Source organism: Mustela nivalis (assembly GCF_964662115.1).
Source record: "Mustela nivalis genome assembly, chromosome: 6".
Taxonomy (NCBI): domain Eukaryota; kingdom Metazoa; phylum Chordata; class Mammalia; order Carnivora; family Mustelidae; genus Mustela; species Mustela nivalis.
The window spans coordinates 73,783,784-73,798,202 of record NC_139025.1 but is presented as its reverse complement, the minus strand read 5'-3'; the positions used below and the strand labels follow the sequence as shown (position 1 = coordinate 73,798,202).

At 40.2% G+C, this 14,419-nt stretch overlaps 2 pseudogenes across 2 annotated transcripts; one reads left to right on the top strand and one right to left on the bottom strand.

The window, feature by feature from the left end:
- Positions 1-1,096: 1,096 nt before the first annotated feature.
- On the bottom strand, positions 1,097-5,176 carry LOC309866597 (MOB kinase activator 1A pseudogene; annotated as a pseudogene). The gene is made up of 3 exons: positions 5,115-5,176; positions 2,501-2,575; positions 1,097-1,698 (listed from the first exon to the last, which is right to left on the bottom strand). The product of its transcript is annotated as an MOB kinase activator 1A pseudogene (transcript).
- A 152-nt stretch (positions 5,177-5,328) lies between these two features.
- On the top strand, positions 5,329-5,831 carry LOC309866596 (T cell receptor alpha variable 9-2 pseudogene; annotated as a pseudogene). Its single transcript has 2 exons — positions 5,329-5,374; positions 5,497-5,831. The product of its transcript is annotated as a T cell receptor alpha variable 9-2 pseudogene (transcript).
- Positions 5,832-14,419: the final 8,588 nt, after the last annotated feature.

Below are 14,419 nucleotides of genomic sequence, written 5' to 3'. Positions count from 1 at the left end.
CTGTCAAATAAATAAATAAAATCTTTAAAAAAAAGAAATTAAAGAACTCTGGTTACTCCCATACCCCACAGGTCATATGAGGATTTAAACAGCAATCATGGATTTTGAAAAAAAATGTATATGTATATATAATTTATATATATATAATCTTACCTATAAAAACAGTAGTATTCAAACTCAAAGGTTATGCAAAGGAACACACAAATGTTCTAAAATTTTTTTAAGATTTTATTTATTTATTTGACAGAGAGAGACACAGCAAAAGAGGAAACACAGCAGAGAGAGTAGGAGAGGGAGAAGCAGGATCCCCGTGGAGCAGGGAGACTGATGTGGGGCTCCATCTCAGGACCCTGGGATCATGACCTGAGCCAAAGGCAGATGCTGAATGACTGCGCCACCCAGGCACCCCCAAATGTTCTAAATCTTTTTTTGTTGTTGTTAAGATTTATTTATTTATTTATTTATTTGACAGACAGAGATCATAAGTAGGCAGAGAGGCAGGCAGAGAGAGAGGCAGGAAGCAGGATCCCTGCTGAGCAGAGAGCCCGATGTGGGGCTCGATCCGAGGACCCTGGGATCATGACCTGAACTGAAGGCAGAGGCTATAACCCACTGGACCACCCAGGCAGACCCCCCCCCCAAATGTTCTAAATCTTAAGGAAACTTTAAAATACCTCTTCTATTTGTAAATAAAAGCAGAATAAAACTGATCTGATCGCCTTATTAGGTAATTTATTCTGGAAACTTGTTAATAAAGTATTGGTGGGAATTCTCAGTCTTCATTATGCTGTCACCTGAAGCACTCAATCATTTTCTTCAGTAAAGAGTAAGTAAACAAATAGACTACATGTCAGTTACCATGTGTTACAACCAGTCTAATTCTGACAATAACAGGAGTGGCCACACAGTTTCTCAGAGTTGGCTGCATCTTGAATATCTCACTGAAGGATTGGGCCAATCTAACTTGGAACAATTTTATCAGTAGACAGCAACAATAAGTGTCTTTTTATCCTGTTTTCTTAAAGTCCATATCACTAGTCTTTAACAGATAACAATGAGATAGCTCTAGCAGATGAAGCAGGAAGGGAACTATGTTCTAGAAGAAGCATTTATCTGTCTTTGATACAAGCTTCTTGATTAAATCCTGAAGAGGTGCCAACTCATGCCTATCAATCAGATTAAACTCCTCGAGAAAGAAAATAAAGGGCTTAAGGGGGATGTTGAGATGGGCTTCCTCTCACAGCTGCATCACAGAATCAAACTGCTGGTGATAAATAGGGACATAAACCCAGAACACATGCTTTGAATGGTCTTTGCCATAGACATAAAGTTTTTTGGAAAGGGGACACCAAACTTAGAAGGCAAAAGACTTTCATCATCAAGCTGATCCTGAACATCAGATTCGCTTTTTGATATTAGTACCATTTTCCCAATGATATTCATATCTTGGACCTGCAGACCTGACTGGACAGCTTGCTTCAGTGCAGAATTCTGTAATACCATACAGCATGTTGATCTGGTTGAAGAAATCTACAGTGTTAACTGCAATCCATTCACTGAGATCCTCTCCCTCTGGCAACATAAGAGCTTGTCTCAGATTTCCACTTCGTAGAGTTGCTTCTGATGAGAGCTGGTGAGAGCTAATGAGAGCCCTCAGGCATATTCTTCTTTGGTTTGAATATTTTAGAAGAGTGGCGCCTGAAGAGGTAGCTCAACTTCTATCCTCAGAGGAGAGGGACCGCTGCCCCCCAGTGCTGTCTGGATTCAGAGCCCAGGCAGGCACCAGAAAGAAGAAAACAGTCCTCAACTCTTGGCCCATGAAAGTACTGGGTGCCCCTGCTATGAACCACAGGTCTAGCAGGAGCAAGTTGCTATGCTGGCCTCCCCCACCTTGCTAACCTGAAAATCAGGGAACAGGCTTTTTTCTATCATCTATCTCTGTGTTCAAAAGTATTAGCTCTGCCATCAAGTTCTTGATACTTTTGAGCTTGCTTTATTCATTTTAATTTTTATTTATTTTTAAATATTTTACTTATTTAACTGAAAGAGAGAGAGAGATACAGAGCACAAGCAGAGGGAGCTGCAGGCTCCCTGCTGAGCAAGTAGCCAGATGTGGGACTTGATCCTAGGACCCCGGGATCGTGACCTGAGCAGAAGGCAGCCGCTTAACTGACTGAGCCACCCAGGTGCCCCTTGAGCTTGTTTTATTATTTGTAAATTTGGGAGAATGATATCTTCTTTAATATTTTGTTGGACAACGTATCAGTAATATATCCAAAGAGACTGGCACATAGCAGATGAGCAATTTAGGAAGGTACCTCAATAGGTACAGAAGAAGTGTCTGACAAATCCAGAAACTCACGGTGAATAAGAATTGAAGGAAATCTCCTTAATGAGAAAGGGCTCAACCAAAAACCTACATCAAATGTCATAGTTGGTGGTGAAAACCTAAATGCTTTCTCCTTAGTTTCAGAAATAAGGTGAGAGTTTTGGCTCTCACCACTTGTATTTCATATCGAAGTAGAGGTTCCAGCCAATGCAATACAGCATGGAGAAGAAACAAACACCACATAGTCTGGAAAGGGGGAAGTGAACTTATCTTTTAACAGTCAACATAACCATCTGAGTGGAAAACTCAAGAGAATCTATAAAACAGCTTCTAGGACAAGTTGGTTTAAGAAAGTCAAATGTTTGCTTACCATATGACCCAGCTGTTGTACTCAGAAATTGATCCAAGAGAAATGAAAGCATATGTCTATAAAACATCTTTTACACAAATGTTCATAGCAGCTTTATTTCTAAGAACCCCACTGGGATTAATTGAGATGGTCAGCAACAGGTGAATAGACAAGTTGCTTTATAGGCATATGATGGGGTAGTACAGAGCAACAGAAAGAAACAAAGTCTTGATAAATATGACTAGGGAAGAATCTCAAAATATTTATGCTGAGAAGAAGCCAGGCAAAAGATACATATGATTTCATTTATGCAAAATTGTAAAATATGCAAACTAATTTCTGACAGAAAGGTTCCCTGGGAATGGGGATGAGGAGGGTTGAGAGGAGGATTACAAAGTGACATAAAGAAACTTTTGGGGTGATGTATGTGTTCATTTCTCAATTGTAGTGATGGCTTCACAAATACTAAATACATCAAATCCTATAGAATTGTTGAATTTGCTGCACTTTATTGTTATGTAAATTATGTATTAATAACAGCCATTCCATATCATTCTATGCACTATTTTCCCTCACTGCAGTGCCAGTCTTCCTGTGTAACATAAAATGCAAAATATTTCTCCTATAGGCTTTCATTGGCCTGAAAGTACATGTTTTTTTTAATTTATGCCTAATGACTTTCTGCATGCAAGTGTTATACTGTTTATTTTCAACCAGCATCATCCCAACCTATTTAGCATTGTCCCAGAGATCTTTTTTTTTCCTTAAGATTTGTATTTATTTGATGCAACATGGGGGCTTAAGTGGGTAGGAGAAGAATAAATGAAACAAGATGGGATTGGGAGGGAGACAAACCATAAGTGACTCTTAATCTCACAAAACAAACTGAGGGTTGCTGGGGGGAGGGGGTTTGGGAGAAGGGGGTGGGATTATGGACATTGGGGAGGGTATGTGCTTTGGTGAGTGCTGTGAAGTGTGTAAACCTGGTGATTCACAGACCTGTACCCCTGGGGATAAAAATATATGTTTATAAAAAATAAAAAATTAAAAAAAAAAAGATTTGTATTTATTTGACACAGAAAGATACAGCGAGAAAGGGAGATAAGCAGGGGAGAGGAAGAGGGAGAAGCAGGCTTCTGAGCAGGGACCCTGATGTGGGGCTTGATCCCAAGACCATAGGATCATGACCCCAGCAGAAGGCAGAGGCGCAACGACAGAGCCACCCACGCGCCCCGTCCCTGCATATCTGGAGAGACATTTGTAGTGGCTTGTCTAAAATTGCTTTCTAGCATAATTTTGAGGCAGGTTCTGACAATGTGATGTGGAAGGTGAAGGGGAAGGGAACGGATACATGAACGGAAAGTGTCCAGGGCTGAATTTCTTACCTCACTATATATATGGGAAACTGTTCCCATGTTGGCTCTGGACTCTGATATTCCTCCACCTGAATGTGTGGTGAATCACCTCCAGGAAACAGCTGAGCTAAGCTTCCTAATGTGTTTAGGGTATATGATTACAGGGCCTTACAGAAGATGTGTCCCTTTCCTGAACTTTTAACTGATCATCCTGATTTCTTACCTATTGAGAAATATTATTTGATTAATGTTTGGCAACAAAAAGTGTCAGATGGATGATAATAGAAAGAAGCATCCTTGAAGTTAAACCTGTTAAGAAGATAGGATTAGTATTTGTTGCTGAATTCATGTACACTAGTTACCTTATATTGGAGTCAATAAAACTGTGAGAACATAAGACTATCAAATCATTCTATAGGGATTTGATGACTCCATGTGTGAGTTTATTCTGTCTGAAATTCCTATTTTTCACTTTTTAATTATTCTAAAAATCAGGAATATTTGACTATTAGTGTGACTTCTGAAAATTTTTTTTTCCACTTTTTTTTTTGAACTTAATTTTTTTTATTTTTTTTATAAACATATATTTTTATCCCCAGGGGTTTAATAATTTTTATTAAAATAGTATTTATTGCAATTGCTAATAGTTTAGGAATAAGTAAATACGGCATTTCAAATAAATGCTATTTGTTCATTATATTTGTTTAATTTAAAAATATTTATTGAGTACTTAAAAAATGAGTCACTGTTCTAAATATTGCATAAAGTGCCAAAATCACAGAATCAGTCACCAATGACTTGACTTCCTATTACTTTCTCTGTATTCAACTCCAGCTCCTTTTCTGGAAGTCAGTAGGAGGCCAGCCCACATGGACACATGAGAATATAAAGTACTGTAGTAAAATGCTTCTGAAGATTGTTACCCTCCCAGCTACAGAAATGGCCTGAGGTACTGTGTTAAAGAACTTCCATATCAGACCTGATATGGAAATAAGAGAACAAAACAGACCTGAGAACAAAACAGACCTGAGAAGACAGGATTGCTGATATTCAGACATCCCAAGGCCACCTGAAGACTGACATGTGCCTCATGAGGTCAGGGATGAAACAAATGGCTGACTTGGGGAGGATTCTGGCTAACATGCACGCATTTTATTCCCTGTCCACCAGGGGGGTGCAGCTTCCTACTGCAGTCACATTTCCTGTATAGAATGTGGGTTTCTACTGATCATTTCTGTCACTCCAACCTTCTTCATAGTAAGAATGAAGAACATTATTTAGGTGATGCTACAGAGATGAGGTTTTCTCCAGGCTTCATGACTGTGGTACTCTTAATGCTTGGTAAGTACCATTCCTCTTAAAATTTGGATTCTTTCTTCCATGGTGTCAGCCAAACCTTTAACTATTATTTATCCATGAGTTTTATGCCCAAGGTGACACAGATTTCCTTTCTCTTTCCTCAGGACAAACCCACGGAGCCTCAGTGACTCAGATGGAAGGCCAAGTGACCCTCTTAGAAGAGGCTTCTCTGACTATGAACTGCACTTATTCAATATCAGGGTCCCTTACTCTTTTCTGGTATGTCCAGTATCCCGGTGAAGGTCTACAGCTCCACCTGAAAGCCTTGAGGGACAAGGAGAAGAAAAGCAACAAAGGATTTGAAGCCACCTTTCACAGCAAATCGAAAGCCTTCCACTTGGAGAAAGGCGCAGTGCAAGCCTCAGATTTAGCTGTGTACTACTCTGCCCTGAGTGACACAGTGATGGGGACTATAGGGGGACCTGAGCACAACCTCTGAGTAGAACAGGGCCCTAGAAGCTGAGTGTCTTTGCCTGATGCAGTCTGGTTCCAGCACAATCTGTTGTTTGTTTGTCAGTGTCTGGTTGGTAAAAAATCATACAAATGACTAGAGCATAGGAACCAGCAGTAACATTCCCCAACCCCAAGTGTTCCTTTGTGACATTAAAAACAGTTCAATGCCAAGAGTTCCTCGACCAGGGTGTAACTAATTTCAAGGTAGAATTACACAACAATGAAGTGGTCTTGGCGTGTCCACTAGGTTAGGTGTCTGACTCTTGATCCGCTCAGGTTATGATCTCAGGTTTGTTTGATCGAGCCCCAACATCAGACTCCCTGCATGCTGGGTTGGAATTCTGCTTCTCTCTATTTCTCCCTGTCCTTCTGCACCCCCCCCAACTGACTCTCTCTCTCTCTCTTTCTCTCCAAAATAAATAAATCTTTAAATAAACAAACAGTTATGGATGAATTGGTTTCTTGTTCATCTTTGTGGTGAAATCCAGGCTGAGAAGTTGTTCAGGCCACCCTTGTGTGTGTTGCTGTGTCTATGACACTTCTAGATACACACAGTGTCCCTGAGAAAGTGGCCTCTGCCAAATACCTTCCTGACTGAGTATAAGCAGGAGAGGTGGTAGGAGAGCTTTAGTGCAGAGCAGAGTTTATTACAGAAAGAATGGAACAGAAGAAAGGAGGAGGAACACATGTACCTGGGCAAGGAAAAGAAAGGCCATCCACCTCTTCCATGGTTTCTTTTCTAGTAAATCAGGTGGTAGACACAGACTGATATTCAATATGAGGGTTGGGGAAAGAAACAGAATGGAGGAAGAGGTTCATGTTTTGGCCAGATAAATAGCTCAGTTCGCTTTCTGACAGTAAGAACTCAAGTGAGATCATTCTCAGGAAATATGGTGAGAGAAAATGCTCTTGCACTGATGTTTCCTAACAAGACAGATTGATAGGTGATACAGGGGGAAAATCCTGTAGATTTCTCTAACTCCTGTTTTGCAATGTCTCACAGAGAGCCACAAATCAGGGAACTGGAAAATGCAAAGGAGTCAGCAAAGTAGTGCAAAAAGTAATAGAGACCACAATATGGACCCTTAACTCTATGGTCAACTAATCTTTGACAAAGCAGGAAAGAATATCCAATGGAAAAAGGACAGTCTTCTCAATCAATGGTGCTGGGAAAACTGGACAGTCACGTGCAGAAGAATGAACCTGGCCCACTCTGTTACACCATACACAAAGATAAACTCAAAATGGATAAGAGACCTACATGTGAGGGAGAATCCATCAAAATCCTAGAGGAGAACATCGGCAGAGTAACTTCTTCAACATCGGTCACAGCAACTTCTTTCAAGATAAGTCTCTAAAGGTAAGGGAAACAAAAGCAAAAATGAACTTTGGGACTTCATCAAGATAAAAAGCTTCTGCACAGCAAATGAAACAGTCAACAAAAGTAAGAGGCAAAAAAAAAAAAAAAAAAAAAGAAGAAGAAGAAGAAGTAAGAGGCAACCCATGGAATGGGAGAAGATATTTGCAAATGACATTTCAAGTAAAGGGCTGGTAGTCAAGTTCTATAAAGCACTTTTCAAACTCAACATCCAAAACATAATAATCCAGTCAAAAAAGGAGCAGAAGACATAACAGACATAACTCCCAGAAGACATACAAATGGCTAACAGACACATGAAAAAATGTTCAATATCACCAGCCATCATTGAAATACCAATCAAAACCACAGTGAGATACCATATTTCATCAGTCAGAATGGCAAAAATTAAGAATATGGGAAAGAACAAGTGTTGGTGATGATGTGGAGAAGGGGAAACCCTCTTACACTGTTGGGAACACAAGCTGGTACAGCCACTCTGGAAAATAGTTTATAGGTTCCTCAAGACATTAAAAATAGAGCTAACCTACAACATAGCAATTGCACTACTAGAGTTTTTTTTTTTAATTTTTTATTTTTTATAAACATATATTTTTATCCTCAGGGGTACAGGTCTGTGAATCACCAGGTTTACACACTTCACAGCACTCACCAAAGCACATACCCTCCCCAATGTCCATAATCCCACCCCCTTCTCCCAAACCCCCTCCCCCCAGCAACCCTCAGTTTGTTTTGTGAGATTAAGAGTCACTTATGGTTTGTCTCCCTCCCAATCCCATCTTGTTTCATTTATTCTTCTCCTACCCACTTAAGCCTCCATGTTGCATCTCCACTTCCTCATATCAGGGAGATCATATGATAGTTGTCTTTCTCTGCTTGACTTATTTCGCTAAGCATGATACGCTCTAGTTCCATCCATGTTGTTGCAAATGGCAAGATTTCATTTCTTTTGATGGATGCATAGTATTCCATTGTGTATATATACCACATCTTCTTGATCCATTCATCTGTTGATGGACATCTAGGTTTTTTCCATAGTTTAGCAATTGTGGACATTGCTGCTATAAACATTCGGGTGCATGTGCCCCTTTGGATCACTACATTTGTATCTTTAGGGTAAATACCCAATAGTGCAATTGCTGGGTCATAGGGCAGTTCTATTTTCAACATTTTGAGGAACCTCCATGCTGTTTTCCAGAGTGGCTGCACCAGCTTGCATTCCCACGTACAGTGTAGGAGGGTTGCCCTTTCTCCGCATCCTCGCCAGCATCTGTCATTTCCTGACTTGTTGATTTTAGCCATTCTGACTGGTGTGAGGTGATATCGCATTGTGGTTTTGATTTGTATTTCCTTGATGCCGAGTGATATGGAGCACTTTTTCATGTGTCTGTTGGCCATCTGGATGTCTTCTTTGCAGAAATGTCTGCTCATGTCCTCTGCCCATTTCTTGATTGGATTATTTGTTCTTTGGGTGTTGAGTTTGCTAAGTTCTTTATAGATTCAGGACACTAGTCCTTTATCTGATATGTCGTTTGCAAATATCTTCTCCCATTCTGTCAGTTGTCTTTTGATTTTGTTAACTGTTTCCTTTGCTGTGCAAAAGCTTTTGAAATGAAATCCCAATAGTTCATTTTTTCCCTTGCTTCCCTTGCCTTTTGCGTTGTTCCTAGGAAGATGTTGCTGCGGCAGAGGTCGAAGAGGTTGCTGCCCGTGTTCTCCTCAAGGATTTTGATGGATTCCTTTCGCACATTGAGGTCCTTCATCCATTTTGAGTCTATTTTTGTGTGTGGTGTAAGGAAATGCTCCAATTTCATTTTTCTGCATGTGGCTGTCCAATTTTCCCAGCACCATTTATTGAAGAGGCTGTCTTTTTTCCATTGGACATTCTTTCCTGCTTTGTCGAAGATTAGTTGACCATAGATTTGAGGGTCTATTTCTGGGCGCTCTATTCTGTTCCATTGATCTATGTGTCTGTTTTTGTGCCAGTACCATGCTGTCTTGATGATGACAGCTTTGTAATAGAGCTTGAAGTCTGGAATTGTGATGCCACCAACGTTGGCTTTCTTTTTCAATATCCCTTTGGCTATTCGAGGTCTTTTCTGGTTCCATATAAATTTTAGAATTATTTATTCCATTTCTTTGAAAAAGATGGATGGTACTTTGATAGGAATTGCATTAAATGTGTAGATTGCTTTAGGTAGCATAGACATTTTCACAATATTGATTCTTCCAATCCAGGAGCATGGAACATTTTTCCATTTCTTTGTGTCTTCCTCAATTTCTTTCATGAGTACTTTATAGTTTTCTGAGTATAGATTCTGTGTCTCTTTGGTTAGGTTTATTCCTAGGTATCTTATGGTTTTGGATGCAATTGTAAATGGGATTGACTCCTTAATATCTCTTTCTTCTGTCTTGCGGTTGGTGTAGAGAAATGCAACTGATTTCTGTGCATTGATTTTATATCCTGACACTTTACTGAATTCCTGTATAAGTTCTAGCAGTTTTGGAGTGGAGTCTTTTGGGTTTCCCACATATAGTATCATATCATCTGCGAAGAGTGATAATTTGACTTCTTCTTTGTTGATTTGGATGCCTTTAATTTCCTTTTGTTGTCTGATTGCTGAGGCTAGGACCTCTAGTACTATATTGAATAGCAGTGGTGATAATGGACATCCCTGCCGTGTTCCTGACCTTAGCGGAAAAGCTTTCAGTTTTTCTCCATTGAGAATGATATTTGCAGTGGGTTTTTCATAGATAGCTTTGATGATATTGAGGTATGTGCCCTCTATCCCTACACTTTGAAGAGTTTTGATCAGGAAGGGATGCTGTACTTTGTCAAATGCTTTTTCAGCATCTATTGAGAGTATCATATGGTTCTTGTTCTTTCTTTTATTGATGTGTTGTATCACATTGACTGATTTGTGGATGTTGAACCAACCTTGCAGCCCTGGAATAAATCCCACTTGGTCGTGGTGAATAATCTTTTTAATGTACTGTTGAATCCTATTGGCTAGTATTTTGTTGAGTATTTTCGCATCTGTGTTCATCAAGGATATCGGTCTATAGCTCTCTTTTTTGGTGGGATCCTTGTCTGGTTTTGGGATCAAGGTGATGCTGGCCTCATAAAATGAGTTTGGAAGTTTTCCTTCCATTTCTATTTTTTGGAACAGTTTCAGGAGAATAGGAATTAGTTCTTCTTTAAATGTTTGGTAGAATTCCCCTGGGAAGCCGTGTGGCCCTGGGCTTTTGTTTGTTTGGAGATTTTTAATGACTGTTTCATACTCCTTACTGGTTATGGGTCTGTTCAGGCTTTCTCTTTCTTCCTGGTTCAGTTGTGGTAGTTTATATGTTTCTAGGAATGCATCCATTTCTTCCAGATTGTCAAATTTATTGCCGTAGAGTTGCTCATAGTATGTTCTTATAATAGTTTGTATTTCTTTGGTGTTAGTTGTGATCTCTTCTCTTTCATTCATGATTTTATTTATTTGGGTCCTTTCTCTTTTCTTTTTGATAAGTCGGGCCAGGGGTTTATCAATTTTATTAATTCTTTCAAAGAACCAGCTCCTAGTTTCGTTGATTTGTTCTATTGTTTTTTTGGTTTCTATTTCATTGATTTCTGCTCTGATCTTTATGATTTCTCTTCTCCTGCTTGGCTTAGGGTTTCTTTCTTGTTCTTTCTCCAACTCCTTTAGGTGTAGGGTTAGGTTGTGTACCTGAGACCTTTCTTGTTTCTTGAGAAAGGCTTGTATCGCTATATATTTTCCTCTCAGGACTGCCTTTGTTGTGTCCCACAGATTTTGAACCATTGTATTTTCATTATCATTTGTTTCCATGATTTTTTTTCAATTCTTCTTTAATTTCCCGGTTGACCCATTCATTCTTTAGAAGGATACTGTTTAGTCTCCATGTATTTGGGTTCTTTCCCAACTTCCTTTTGTGGTTGAGTTCTAGCTTTAGAGCATTGTGGTCTGAAAATATGCAGGGAATGATCCCAATCTTTTGATACCGGTTGAGTCTTGCTTTAGGACTGAGCATGTGATCTATTCTGGAGAATGTTCCATGTGCACTAGAGAAGAATGTGTATTCTGTTGCTTTGGGATGAAATGTTCTGAATATATCTGTGATGTCCATCTGGTCCAGTGTGTCGTTTAAGGCCTTTATTTCCTTGCTGATCTTTTGCTTGGATGACCTGTCCATTTCATGGAGGGGAGTGTTAAAGTCCCCTACTATTATTGTATTATTGTTGATGTGTTTCTTTGATTTTGTTATTAATTGGTTTATATACTTGGCTGCTCCCACGTTGGGGGCATAGATATTTAAAATTGTTAGATCTTCTTGTTGGACAGACCCTTTGAGTATGATATAGTGTCCTTCCTCATCTCTTATTATAGTCTTTGGCTTAAAATCTAATTGATCTGATATAAGGATTCCCACTCCTGCTTTCTTCTGATGTCCATTAGCATGGTAAATTCTTTTCCACCCCTCACTTTAAATCTGGAGGTGTCTTCGGGCTTAAAATGAGTTTCTTGGAGGCAACATATAGATGGGTTTTGTTTTTTTTATCCATTCTGATACGCTGTGTCTTTTGACAGGGGCATTTAGCCCATTCACATTCAGGGTAACTATTGAGAGATATGAATTTAGGGCCATTGTATTGCCTGTAAGGTGACTGTTACTGTATATGGTCTCTGTTCCTTTATGATCTACCACTTGTAGGCTCTCTCTTTGCTTAGAGGACCCCTTTCAAGATTTCCTGTAGAGCTGGTTTGGTATTTGCAAATTCTTTCAGTTTTTGTTTGTCCTGGAAGCTTTTAATCTCTCCTTCTATTTTCAATGATAGCCTAGCTGGATATAGTATTCTTGGCTGCATGTTTTTCTCGTTTAGTGCTCTGAATATATCTTGCCAGCTCTTTCTGGCCTGCCAGGTCTCTGTGGATAAGTCAGCTGCCAATCTAATATTTTTACCATTGTATGTTACAGACTTCTTTTCCCGGGCTGCTTTCAGGATTTTCTCTTTGTCACTGAGACTTGTAAATTTTACTATTAGGTGACGGGGTGTGGGCCTATTCTTATTGATTTTGAGGGGCATTCTCTGAATCTCCTGAATTTTGATGCTCATTCCCTTTGCCATATTGGGGAAATTCTCCCCAATAATTCTCTCCAGTATACCTTCTGCTCCCCTCTCTCTTTCTTCTTCTTCTGGAATCCCAATTATTCTAATGTTGTTTCGTCTTATGGTGTCACAATCTCGAATTCTCCCCTCGTGGTCCAGTAGCTGTTTGTCCCTCTTTTGCTCAGCTTCTTTATTCTCTGTCATTTGGTCTTCTATATCACTAATTCTTTCTTCTGCCTCATTTATCCTAGCAGTTAGAGCCTCCATTTTTGATTGCACCTCATTAATAGCTTTTTTGATTTCAACTTGGTTAGATTTTAGTTCTTTTATTTCTCCAGAAAGGGCTTTTATATCTCTCGAGAGGGTTTCTCTAATATCTTCCATGCCTTTTTCGAGCCCGGCTAGAACCTTGAGAATTGTCATCATGAACTCTAGATCTGACATATTACTGATGTCTGTATTGATTAGGTCCCTAGCCTTCGGTACTGCCTCTTGTTCTTTTTTTTGTGTTGAATTTTTACGTCTTGTCATTTTGTCCAGATAAGAGTAAATGAAGGGGCAAGTAAAATACTAAAGGGGTGGCAATAACCCCAGGAAAATATGCTTTAACCAAATTAGAAGAGATCCAAAATCGTGAGTGGGTAGAAAGGGGATAAAAAGAGGTTCAAAAAGGAAGAAAGGAAAAAAAAGCAAAAAGAAAAAAAAAAGAAATGAAAAGAATTTTTAAAAAAAGAAAACACCTAAGAAAAATGTAAAAAAGAAAAAATATATGTATTAGATAAACTAGTAAAAAATCGTTAAAAAAGAAAAAGGTAACAGTTAAAAAAAAAAAAATTTACCCGAAGGCGAGAAAAAAAAAATGAAAAAGAAAAAATTAAATTAACTGCAAGACTAAAAGAAATCACAGGAAAAAAGCCATGAGTTCCGTGCTTGGCTTTCTCCTCCTCTGGAATTCTGCTGCTCTCCTTGGTATTGAAACCGCACTCCTTGGTAGGTGAACTTGGCTTCGGCTGGATTTCTTGTTGATCTTCTGGGGGAGGGGCCTGTTGTAGTGATTCTCAAGTGTCTTTGCCCCAGGCGGAATTACACCGCCCTTACCCCGGGCCGGGGTGAGTAATCTGCTCGGGTTTGCTTTCAGGAGCTTTTGTTCCCTGAGCGCTTTCCATAGAGTTCCGGAGGACGGGAATACAAATGGCGGCCTCCTGGTCTCCGGCCCGGAGGAGCCGAGAGCCCAGGGCCCCACTCCTCAGTGCGCCCTCAGAGAACAGCGCCCAGTAACTCCTGTCTGCCTGACCTCTGGCCGCGCTCCGAGCTCACCAAGCCTGCGACCAGTTCAAGGTAACACCGAGCTGCGAGCTTACTGTCGGCTCTGTCTCTGTAGCCGGCTTTCCCGTTCCAATACCCGCAAGCTCTGCGACACTCAGACACCCCCCGATCCTTCTGTGACCCTGCGGGACCTGAGGCCACGCTGACCCCATGTGGGCTTTGCCCCGGGTAGCCTCTGGAGCGATGTCCCTCAGCGGAACAGACTTTTAAAAGTCCTGATTTTGTGTGCGGTTGCTCCGCTGCTTGCCGGGAGCCGGCCCCTCCCCCTGGGGTCTATCTTCCCGTCGCTTTGGATTCACTTCTCCGCCGGTCCTACCTTTCAGAAAGTGGTTGTTTTTCTGTTTCCAGAATTGCTGTTCTTCTTCTCTTCAATCTGCGGATGGATTTGCAGGTGTTTGCAATCTTTAGATAAGCTATCTAGCTGATCTCCGGCTAGCTGAAGCAGTCTCAGCCTGCTACTTCTCCGCCATCTTGACTCCTCCCCGCACTACTAGATTTTTATCCTAAAAACAAAGGTGTAGTGAAATAAGGGGCACAGGCACCCCAATGTTTATAGCAGTAATGTCTACAGTAGCCAAACTGTGTAAGGAGCCTAGATATCCTTCCACAGATGAATGGATAAAGAAGATACGGTATAATGGAATACTATTCAGCCATCAGAAAAGATGAATATCTACCATTTGCACTGATATGGAAGGGATTATGCTAAGTGAAATAAGTCAAGCTGAGAAAGACAATTATCATATGGTTTCACTGG